This window comes from Gossypium raimondii, chromosome 4 (genome assembly GCF_025698545.1).
Source record: "Gossypium raimondii isolate GPD5lz chromosome 4, ASM2569854v1, whole genome shotgun sequence".
Classification (NCBI taxonomy): domain Eukaryota; kingdom Viridiplantae; phylum Streptophyta; class Magnoliopsida; order Malvales; family Malvaceae; genus Gossypium; species Gossypium raimondii.
The window spans coordinates 17,792,760-17,803,936 of record NC_068568.1 but is presented as its reverse complement, the minus strand read 5'-3'; the positions used below and the strand labels follow the sequence as shown (position 1 = coordinate 17,803,936).

The 11,177-nt window shown below is 34.4% G+C and overlaps 1 non-coding gene across 1 annotated transcript; it reads left to right on the top strand.

The window, feature by feature from the left end:
• Positions 1-7,527: 7,527 nt before the first annotated feature.
• Positions 7,528-7,634, top strand: LOC128040865 (small nucleolar RNA R71). Its single transcript, XR_008195671.1, has one exon. It is a non-coding gene; the product is annotated as a small nucleolar RNA R71 (small nucleolar RNA).
• The last annotated feature ends 3,543 nt before the right edge of the window (positions 7,635-11,177 follow it).

Genomic DNA, 11,177 nt, shown 5'->3' with positions numbered 1-11,177 from the left:
ATATGGTAGAATAGCTTATGATGTAGGTAAATAACAATAAAATAGGCTTTAAGGCTCAAATTAAGGTTTCAAGGGTCAAATTTATATAAGGTAGGCTTGAAGGGCTCAAACGATCCAAAGAAAATGTACCTAAATCATGTTTAGATTCTTATGCTTCCTAGGATTTTTCCTCAAGAAAGTTACTAAGTTAATTGTAAGAACTTAAACCTTCATCCATGTTTATTTCAAAAGAAGTTTAATTTTTATGGTAAAAGGCTACATAAGACCTAAGAATACACAAGCATTCCATAACTCAAGATAACATAAAAAAACTCAGATAAAATCAAAAATCATGTTTGCATTTATACTAACTTATGAACAAAAAATCTTTCTGAACATTCATTTATTTCAGCATACTTATATGGAAAAGATTAAAACATACTTGAAAATTTAAAAATTTATGCAAATATTTGCCTTACCCCCTTTAAAAACAAGCAATGCTCTAATTGCAAAAACAAAGTAACGAATGAAAACTGAACACTAGGTAGGATAGCAAGAAAGAGAGGTGAGTCATGAAGATTGCTTAAATACCAAGTCTTTCTCAACAATCCAATCCTAGACATGTTCATTCCCATTACCACATCACTTCACTTTTTTCTAATGAAGAAGCATTGAGGTTATTTTATTCATGCTTGCAATATCTTATTTATTATACGAAAACAAAATACTAACTAAAGAATAGAAATAAATGCCTAAAAATAAATACTAAGGATAAGAAGTTTCCCCTCTTTTTATTTGTGTCATCCTTCATATCTTTTTCCTTTTCCCTTCTTTGTCGCACTCGATCGCATAATCTCATCTTGCCATGTCTCAAAGATATGAGCTAGGAACTCAGGAACAAAAGTGCTAGAGATATTCTTTAAATTATTTCGTAAGGTATCATCTCTAACTTTTGCATATCTCCAATAAGCTTGTTGTTGGTTATGCATAAATTTCTACATATCCATCATAGCTGAAAATTCTAAATTCTTCATAGTATTTGAAGAAGTAGGAATAGTCATCTCAGGAATAAAACTCGGCTCCACTGGTTCAGCAACAATTGGTTCCACCCTCAATTCAGGGTTGTTTGGTTCCTCTTCAATTTCTGCTTCTTCTTTCTCATCAAATGAGTTAGCTTCCGATTCAAATTTGATTGATGACCCATCTAATTTTGGTTCATTCGATACATTTGGCTCAACTTGGTTTAATAGTCCAACATTCTCTACTAACCTCTCAAAGTCATGCCTTGTTACGCAACCTTGAACATAACGGTCCTTCAGGTTTGCCTTCAATCTTACTTGGGCCCTCAAGTAAAAAGAAGTAATCAATGATAGAAAGTAGTCACTTCCTGCCCTTTTCTTAGCATAGTCTTGGATCTCCTTGAAAATAATTCTCCCAACATTGATAGACATTTATATCATAATCACATACAATAAAAGCATTCGTTCCATCAAGATGGTTGAACTATGTGAGATAGGATGAAGCTATATCGAATAACATAGAACCATACATTAGCTACTGGATTTAGATATTCTCTTCAGCAAGAATGACTACCATACTTTCTTATAATCCATTGGGATCCCGGATTTGTAACCACATTAAGAACTTGTTGAAGAAAATCCCAATTAATATTTTTCATCATGGTAAAGTACTCACCTTCTTCAACATCAGGTAAGTTAAACAAATCGTTAATGGATTAGAAGTAAGGGGTACCTTCTTCTTCCAAATAAGAACTTCATTAGCATCTGGCGTGATCAGGTTGGCATAGAAATCTCGCTCTAAGTCTTTATCAGACATTGATTGTGCATCACATAATTGTTCCCAATTTAACGCATTAATCGTCTTTCGAAGTGACAATGGCATGATCATCTTGTCATTGCTCTCCAAATTCAAACATTTTTTCGGCATCATGGGTTGATTCTTGAATATAGAATCAAATCTTTCCCTTGCTTCCTCCTTTTAAATCACAATTGGATTCACAACAGAAACCTTGGAAGATCTCGCTCTTTTGTAAGACATGGTATTTTTCCCAAAAAATAGGCAAAGTTTCGGCAAAGGGAAAAATAAGAAATCGATAATGTGTATTGGTGAAAGTTGCAACGGAGATGGAATTGTGGCAGTGATGATGTTACGACAACATCAGGATTACGCTGGCAAAGGCGTAGCTTCGACGAAGGCTTTGCAACGTCGGTAAATGAGACTTTCGACAAAGAAAGAAAATTTGGGAGAGGCTTTTTGGAACTTGAGGCCGGCGACTAAGAGAAGAAAATTAGGGTGAAAGTTAATTGTTTAGGTGTTGTGAAATTTATGAAGGTATGGAGGGGTTTATATAGTGATGGATTAAGGCAAATTTGTTGCAAAAATTTAGCTACAAGAGTTGCCTGGGCGGAAAGGTAAGGATGGAAGGGAAAAGTGGTAGCAAAATTAGGGTTTTTAGAACCCTATGGATGGTACCTAGTGGGTAAATTTCTCCTCTTTGTTGTTTTGGGCCTCGATCCCAAACTGCAATTATTTATTGTATTGAAAATGAAACTAAGCTAGAAAAAAAAATTGATCAGTACTTAGGCCAAATTGACCTTCTTATTAAACATAAATAAAAATTTTTAGATAAAAATTAAACTTAAAAATTTCTTTTGGCTTACTTAGAATTTTTCTTCTCAAAAAATTACATTAAATTAATATCCCAAGAAAGGTTAGAGGGGTCACTAATGTCCAACTTAAGTTCCAATCTCCTTAGACAGATTTAATTTAATGTATTAATTCAAGAAAATTAATTTCTAAGTATGTCATTTATTAAAAATAAAAATATGAAAAATTAAGGGTCTTTTAAATTAAACGAGGTTTCAACTTGCTCAACTTCACCATCCTAATAGTGTTTGAGACATTGACCATTAACTTTAAATGAACCTCCCTTGTTGTTGTAAAATTCTACAGCTCCTTATGGGTAAAGTTTATAGATGGTATAAGGTCATTTCCATCAGGATTTGAGCTTTCCCAGAAATAACCTTAGCCTCGAATTAAACAACAATACTTTTTGTCCTTCTCTCAATTCACGAGGTTGTATATGGTTGCCATGCCATCTCTTAGTCTTTGCTTTATACATCTTGGCATTCTCGTCTGAAAATAACCTCAACTCCTCTAACTCATCAAGTTGTAACATCCTTCTCTCACCAACTTACTTAAGATCCAAATTTAGTTACTTTAAAGCCTAGTGAGATTTATTCTCCAAAACAAGTGGCAAATGACATGCCTTTCCAAAAACAAACCGATAAGGAGTCATCTCTAATGGTGTCTTAAAAGCAATTCGATAGGCCCATAGAATATCATCAAGACTTCAAGACCAATCTTTTCTAGTAGGTCGCACTACCTTTTCAAGGATTCCTCTTATCTAACGGTTCACCCATTCAACTTGTCCATTTGACTGTGGATGATAGGCAATCACAATCTTGTGTTTCACATCATACTTGTGAAGCAACCACTTAAGCCATTTGTTTACAAAGTGAGATCCTTCATCACTAATTATAGCTCTCGAAGTCCCAAACCGTGTAAACACATGCTTATGTAGGAATCGCATGTCTACCTTAGCATCATTTGTTGGATATGCCTCAGCTTCAACCCACTTGGATAAGTAGTCGACAGCTACTAAGATATACTTGTTACCATAAGAAGAAGGAAACGAGCCTAGAAAATCAATACCCCACACATCAAATAATTCTACTTATAAAATGTTTGTCAACGGCATTCCGTTCCTCCTTGATATGTTTCCGATCATTTGGCATTTATCATAATTTTTCACATGTGCATAAGCATCCTTGAACACTGTAGGCCAAAAGAATCTAACTTGTAAGATCTTCGTTGCAGTGCAGGCACCACCAAAGTGTCCCCCACTTGGAGATGAAAGGAAGTGGTACAAGATCTCATCAATTTCACTTCTAGCCACGCACTTCCTATTATGTTATCTGCACATTGTTTAAACAAAAACAGATCCTCCCAAAAATAATACTGACTATCGTGAAGGAATTTCTTCCTTTGTTGGTATGTCATTTCTTGAAGAATTATTCCATATGCTAACTAATTCGTATAATCAGCAAACCAAGGTATTTCATGAATTCAGCTTACCTCAAAAATATGCTTATCTGGGAAATTCTCATTAACTGAAACAAATGAATGAGTTACCTTGTTTTGTTCCAATCTCGATAGATGATCGACTACTTAATTCTCAACACGTTTTCAATCTTGGATCTCAAGGTCAAATTCTTGGAGTAGGAGTATCCATCGAATTAGCCTCGGTTTAACATCTTTCTTTTTGATTAAGTATTTAATGCCCGCATGGTCAGTAAATATTGTGAATTTTGTACCTATGAGATAAGAACAGAACTTGTCAAAAGAAAAAACTATAGCAGAGAGCTCTTTTTAAGTTACAGTGTAATTGAGCTGGCCTGTTGTCAATGTTCTACTTGCATAGTAGATAGGGTAAAATATTTTGTTCCTTCTTTGACCCATCACAGCTCCAACAGCAAAATTGCTTGTGTCACACATCAACTCAAAAGGTGAGTTCCAATTAGGTGAAACAATTATTGGGGTTGAAATTAATCGACTTTTCAATTCCTCAAAAGCTTCTAAACATGCTTTGTTAAAATAAAAAATTGTACCTTTCTCTAACAGCATACACAAAGGTTTAGAAATTTTTGAAAAATCTTTTATAAACATTCGGTAAAAATCGGTATGGCCTAAGAAACTTCGAACTCTTTTAATAGTGACTGGTGATGGTAATTTTTCAATTACGTCCACTTTTGCTTTATCAACTTTAATCCTGTTTCCAGAAATTTTATGTCCTAAGATAATTTCCTCCTTAACCATAAAATGGCATTTCTCCCAATTAAGGACAAGATTTGTCTCCTCACATCTCTTTAGTACATTAGGCAAATTACTCAACAAACATCGTATGTATTACCAAAAATAGAAAAATCATCCATGAAAACATCAACAAAATTTTCTACCATATCAGTAAATATTGCCATCATGCATCACTAAAATGTGGCAGGTGCATTACATAAACCGAAAGGCATTCGCCTAAATGAAAACGTACCGTATGGGCAAGTAAAAGTGGTTTTATTTTGGTCTTTCGGGGCTACAACTATTTGGTTGTATCCCGAATATCCATCTAAGAAACAGTAATATTTGTTACCTGTTAGTCGATCCAACATTTTATCCATAAAAGGCAGCAAAAAATAATCATTCTGAGTGGCTTTGTTTAATTTTCTATAATCAATACAGATTTTCCAACCCATGATAGTTTTCATTGGGATTAACTCGTTACGTTCATTCTCGACAATCATAATTCTGCCTTTCTTGGGTACACACTGTATCAGACTTACCCATGTACTATCTGAGATAGGGTAGATAATTCCTGCATTTCGGGTTGAGTCTCTTTTGCCCATCAATTCTAGCTAGCTCCCATTCCTCTAAGATAATATTGTGCATACAAAAGGAAGGGCTTATACCTCAAATGTCATCTATGGTCCAACTAATTGCCTTGTTAAATTTCTTTAACACAGTAATCAATTACTCCTCTTGATGTTCTGTTACTTCTGCTGAAACAATCACAGGAAAAGTAGATCAGATACCTAGATAAACAAATTTTAAATGGGAAGGAAGTACATTACGTTTGAGTTTGGGTGGTTCCTTGATTGACAACTTTGGTTGTGTAAATTCCCAGACTTCCAATTCTAGTGGTTCAAACCATGCTGGTTGAACATAGCTCGTCGGATTGGCTTCCATCAAAACCATGTTTTCATTACCTTCTTCATCTTCCAATGACTTAGACCTAAGGTGTTCTCCAATGGGTCTTCAAAATTATTCTCTCATTCCATAGAAACTAAAGTTTCTAGCTCCTCCATCACTAAACATTCTTCTATTGGATCGAGAAATTTCATTGCTTTTAAAACATTAATGTTACGTGATCGTCTTTAACTCTCATGGTGAGTTCGTCTTTTTGCACGTTTATTAAAGTTCTTCCTATGGCTAGAAATGGTCTCCCAAAGATGATCGACAATTCCTTATCTGTTTCAAAATCTAAGGCAATAAAATTAGTAGGAAAAATGAATTTATCGATTCTTAGCAAAACATCCTCAATCTTTCTTTCGGGATATGCTAAAGATCGATCCACGAGTTGAAGTGTCACAGTAGTGGTTCCTACTTTTCCTATTCCCAACAGCTTGAAAATAGACTTGGGCATCAAGTTGATGGTCGCTCCTAAGTCGCACAAAGCTTTACCACACGAAGAGTCTCCAATATTACAGAGTATGATAAAACTTTCAGGGTCCTTCAATTTCAGAGGTAGCTTGTTTTGTAAGAACGCATTGCACTCCTTCGTTAAAGTGACAATCTCATACTCACTGAGTATTTTCTTCTTCGACAAAATGTCCTTCATGAACTTTACGTAATTGGTCATTTGCTCTAAAGCCTCCACCAATGGGATATTGATGTGCAATTGCTTTAGAACATCCAAAAACTTCTTAAATTGCACCTCCTGTTTCTTCTTATTTGTATCTAGAGAAGATGTTAGCTTTTCAGAATTTACTGGGTTAGATTTTACCTTATCAGATTTTGTAAGTTCTAGCTCTATTGGTGTAGGAGTTTCAACTGATGGTTGACCTTCCTCCTTCTTAATAGGTTCATCTTCAATCACAACCGCCTTGGACTCCAAAGTCTTACCACTTCGTAGAGCCACTATCTTGCAATGTTCCTTACACAAAGATCTTGGATTTTTTATACCGCTCAACAAGGTTCCTTGTGGTCGGTTACGAAGCTTCGTAGCTAACTGAACCATTTGGTTCTCCAAAATCTTCAATGTTGATGCTTAACTCTAGATTAAAGTGTCATTCTTCTCCATGTACACCTTCAACAAGTTCTCAAATTTATTAGATGACTCGGCTTGTGGTGGTTTTGAAACTTTTTGATTAAACCCTTGGGGTTAAATTGGTCTATGTTGCATGTAGTTGTTCAATCCATTTCCTAGGTTACTCCAAGAAAAGTTCGAATGATTGCACCATGAAGGATTGCAGAAGTTGGAATATGGTCCTTGTCCACTTCTATTTTGATTTTTGATTCCCTACATAATAGACTAACTCAGGATTTGATGAAAAATTCTCGAAAGAATGACCATCTCTATAGTATATGCAAGAAATAACCTCAAACTGACTTGGTGACTGGGTTGCAAAATTGTTAGAACCATTAGAGGTAAAATGTTTCAACATTGAAGAAATAGAATATACCTGAGCTGATAGTGATGTCATCGCGTCCACTTCGTGCACTCCGGCTACTTGTCTTCCAGAAGTTGCTCAATTTGTTAGGCATTAGTAGTTGTTGCTAGCAATCCTTTCAATGATCTCGTAAGACTCATTATAAGACTTCAACAAGAGAGCACCATTCGCAGAAGCATCTACCATCAATCTTGTGTGTGCGTTGAAACCGTTATAAAATGCCTCCAACTGGATGCAGTGTGGAATCCCATGATGAGGACACTTACGAAGTAATTCCTTGAATCTTTCTCATGCCTCATACAAGGATTCTTCATCCAATTATGAAAAAGTGGTTATCTCATTTCGAAACTTAGCGTTTTTGCCTGGTGGAAAATACTTAACCAAAAATCACATGTTTCAATTAAAATTGGGGTGCCTCGATTTTTAGCTTTCTAATTCCTGGATTTAATTCATTGAAAAGGGGCACAGCGTATTGTCTTATGGCATAATCCCTATCATCAGTAATAAGGATTGGATTGTGCAGATGATTGGCTCCATTTCCTTATCCATCATTCTGATTTCCAAGGTCCATCTCAACTTGTCTTTGAGCTGATCATTCACATCTTCTCTATCTAAATGTCCACTTGATTTCAGGGTTTACGGATAATAAATCGATAATCGATCTATCCTCATAAACACCTGAAACTAAATCACAAAAAATAAAGAATAAATTAGTAAGGTTAGAAGTTAGATAAAATTGAAATAAAAACCAAATCAGAAAGAATAATTTTACAAAAAATGATTAAGGCAACAGTCCCTGGCAACGGCGTCAAAAACTTGTAACGCTTGGTTTGTGCAAGTGTACACAGTCGTTACCAAGTAATAAAGTAAGTAAAAGATTTATCGTCTCCACAAGGACTGTGTATGTTAATCAGGTAATTGTAAAATTAAAGTTAAAAATTTGGTGATAAAAATATTTTGAGTGATGCTGATTAATCTAAATTGAATTATCTAAATGAAAGATAATCCCTAATGCAATTTAATCTAAATGCAAAGTATGAGATGAGATGTATGAAATGAATTTAGCAGGAAAAACACAAAATTCAATAATCAATAACATGAATATACTAGGATAATTACACTATTCAAGTTAGTTTATTTTTCTCATGCTTAACAGTGTTCGGAAAACATTAAATGGCAACTCGATCCTTCAGGAGTTTGGAAACCAAATTAAGTCCTTTAAAAATATTTTACTTAGTGAAATATGCATTCTACTGACCATATTAAACTAAGGGTTTCTTAGAATTGATCTGAAGTAACAGGGACAGATCAGGTTTGAAACAATTTAATCGCATAAATCTAAAACTTATGCAGGATAATAGAGCTCGTCAAAGTTATTATGAACCTTTAATTTAGTCAGATCATGATCTAAATTAAGCATGCACTTTTCAATTATTGTTTCCATTAGTCGTCGTCTGGTCAAGATCGCTCAGCTAATTCAAAAGCATCCAATCACTTATGAATGAAATACATACTTGAATTTAATTAAAAACATGATCGACTGAGGCACAAACACTATAAACATGATTTAACAAACTTCATTGAACAAATGGAATCATCCTAGCTCAACAGATTTAAGCTGCCATTATTGATGACAATATCATAAAATACATTGCAAACATGATTAAATTAGGATAACAAAGTACAAGAAGAATAAACTCTGTTCAAATCGGTAGTCCTGCGAAATTCGAATAAAGATATTTTCCTCCGATCCTCGTGTTGCTTCTTTGCTAAAGTCTCCTCAAGGTGGCCAGCCAATAGATGATCTTCTCAAGGTTTTTCTAGCTAAGGGAAATGGGATGCTATGCATGGGAATGAAGGAAGAAATGAAAAAATGAATGGATGAGTAATGAATGATGGATGAGTTTTGGGATTAAGGGATGAATGAAAAGGTGAGAGAAGTATGGTATTTATACTTGAGTTTGGTGGCTGAATTTACTAAAAATGGCATCAAAGATCCCTTGGTTCTCTCCCATTAATGGCTGGCCATATCAAGTGAAAATGAGGGTGAGTTGGTTGCTTGATTTAAGCATGGAATCATGCTAAATTTAGCCATGGGGTGGACAGTTTCTTGAGCAATCTTCATGTGCCAATTTTTAATGATTTTCAAATTGTAGGGACCTTCAAATAATTTTCCCAAAGCTGATTTTTGGGCAGCCAAATGCTTGTGTCGTATTTGGGCTTGACTCCCTCTTGTTGGACGCTTTCATGACCCAATAAATAACCATATATGTCTACCTTGTAACATCACTTTAACTAGGTTAAATTAACATCTTTATGACCCAATTTTGCATGGTTTTGTCGTCTAAGTAGGGTGGATTTGTTCATGTCCACAGAAGAATTATACTGAGCTCCATATTACATTACCTCATGGTCGCACTGCATTATTAAAACATAGCATATTAATAAATAACATGAAAATGATTTTATTTATGCACAAAATTCATATAATAAAGCACAAATTTGCATATTTCATAAATTCATGTCCATGATTGATATTTAAGAAAAAATCACTAAATTCACTAACAATTGCTCAGGATTAATGTTATTTTTAAGTAAAAATGTGGTAAAAACGACTAGAAAAACCCTATACAATTTAGAGTTTACACCTACACACTCAATTAAACCAATTAACACAACCTTAGGCTTGAGTCAGCCTATTGGGTCACAACAACTACAAAATGTGTTAAAAACATTTATTTTTATTAACTTTCTATCCTAATGCCTAATTACTGAAAACGTAAAGTAAAATCCTAAATTGCTTAGAAAACAAGCTCCTTAAGTGTGGAATTGACCCGATTTAACTACTACCTTTGACGACAGGTTAGTATGTTGGGTACATGACTTGTGTGTATGGTATGGCTTTACTAGTAACAGTGGAACTCATAGCTCGATTAAAGAGCTAACGATGTTATCTCATTGGCATTTTGTGGATTGAAAAATATGGAACGTGGTCATGGGTTGCTTATTCTCGATCGAGTAATTTATCACAATCATTAGTTGACAATGATCATATTAATCATTAAGAAGACACAATGATGACAATTGGCTCGATGGATAATTGAACTTGAAAATGGGACCCGATATTGAAAATTGAACCCGAGATCAAAACCTAAAAACTGGTTGAACCAGGCCCTGTGTATGAAACTGGGCTGACAGTCCAATCGGTGGTTGGATAGGACCGATAGCAGCCAAACTAGTCAGGCCCATTCGGGCAAAATAGTGATGATTTAGGGTGTCGAGAGAGTCATTGTAACACATACACTTATAAACATGTTAAACTAAGTTATAAAATTTCATTCAAATTTAAACTCTTCAAATTTTTAACATGCTTTTATAAATCTTCACGTTATAACTTCAAAATACTATATTTGTAACAAATAGGGCTTCTGAGACCCAATACATACTCATGCAATTTAATACTTCATTTCCATTTCATTTAATTAATTATTCTCATGTTCACTATTCAATTCAATTTCTCAATCCAATATACATTTCAATACCACAATAATTCATTTAATTCAAATCATATCATTTGCAATTTCCATTAAATTCACGTACAGTTCAATTTCATTAAGTTCAATACTAATACATATTTATCGTTTAACTTAACGTCCCTTTTTTGCATCATTTTACACTTCAAGCATGAACTTAGTATTTCATTTCCTTTCCACTATTGTTTCCTATGCATATCACAGAAGATATAAACATTACACTCAACCATAGTCGCAAGCTAGTTCTTTTTTAAGACTAACCACATGATAAACCATTTTAATAAAGATTACAAACTTTAAACCTTACCACCCTTTTATGATCACAAGCATATTTCCATCTAGGCATTTACCATCTCAATGC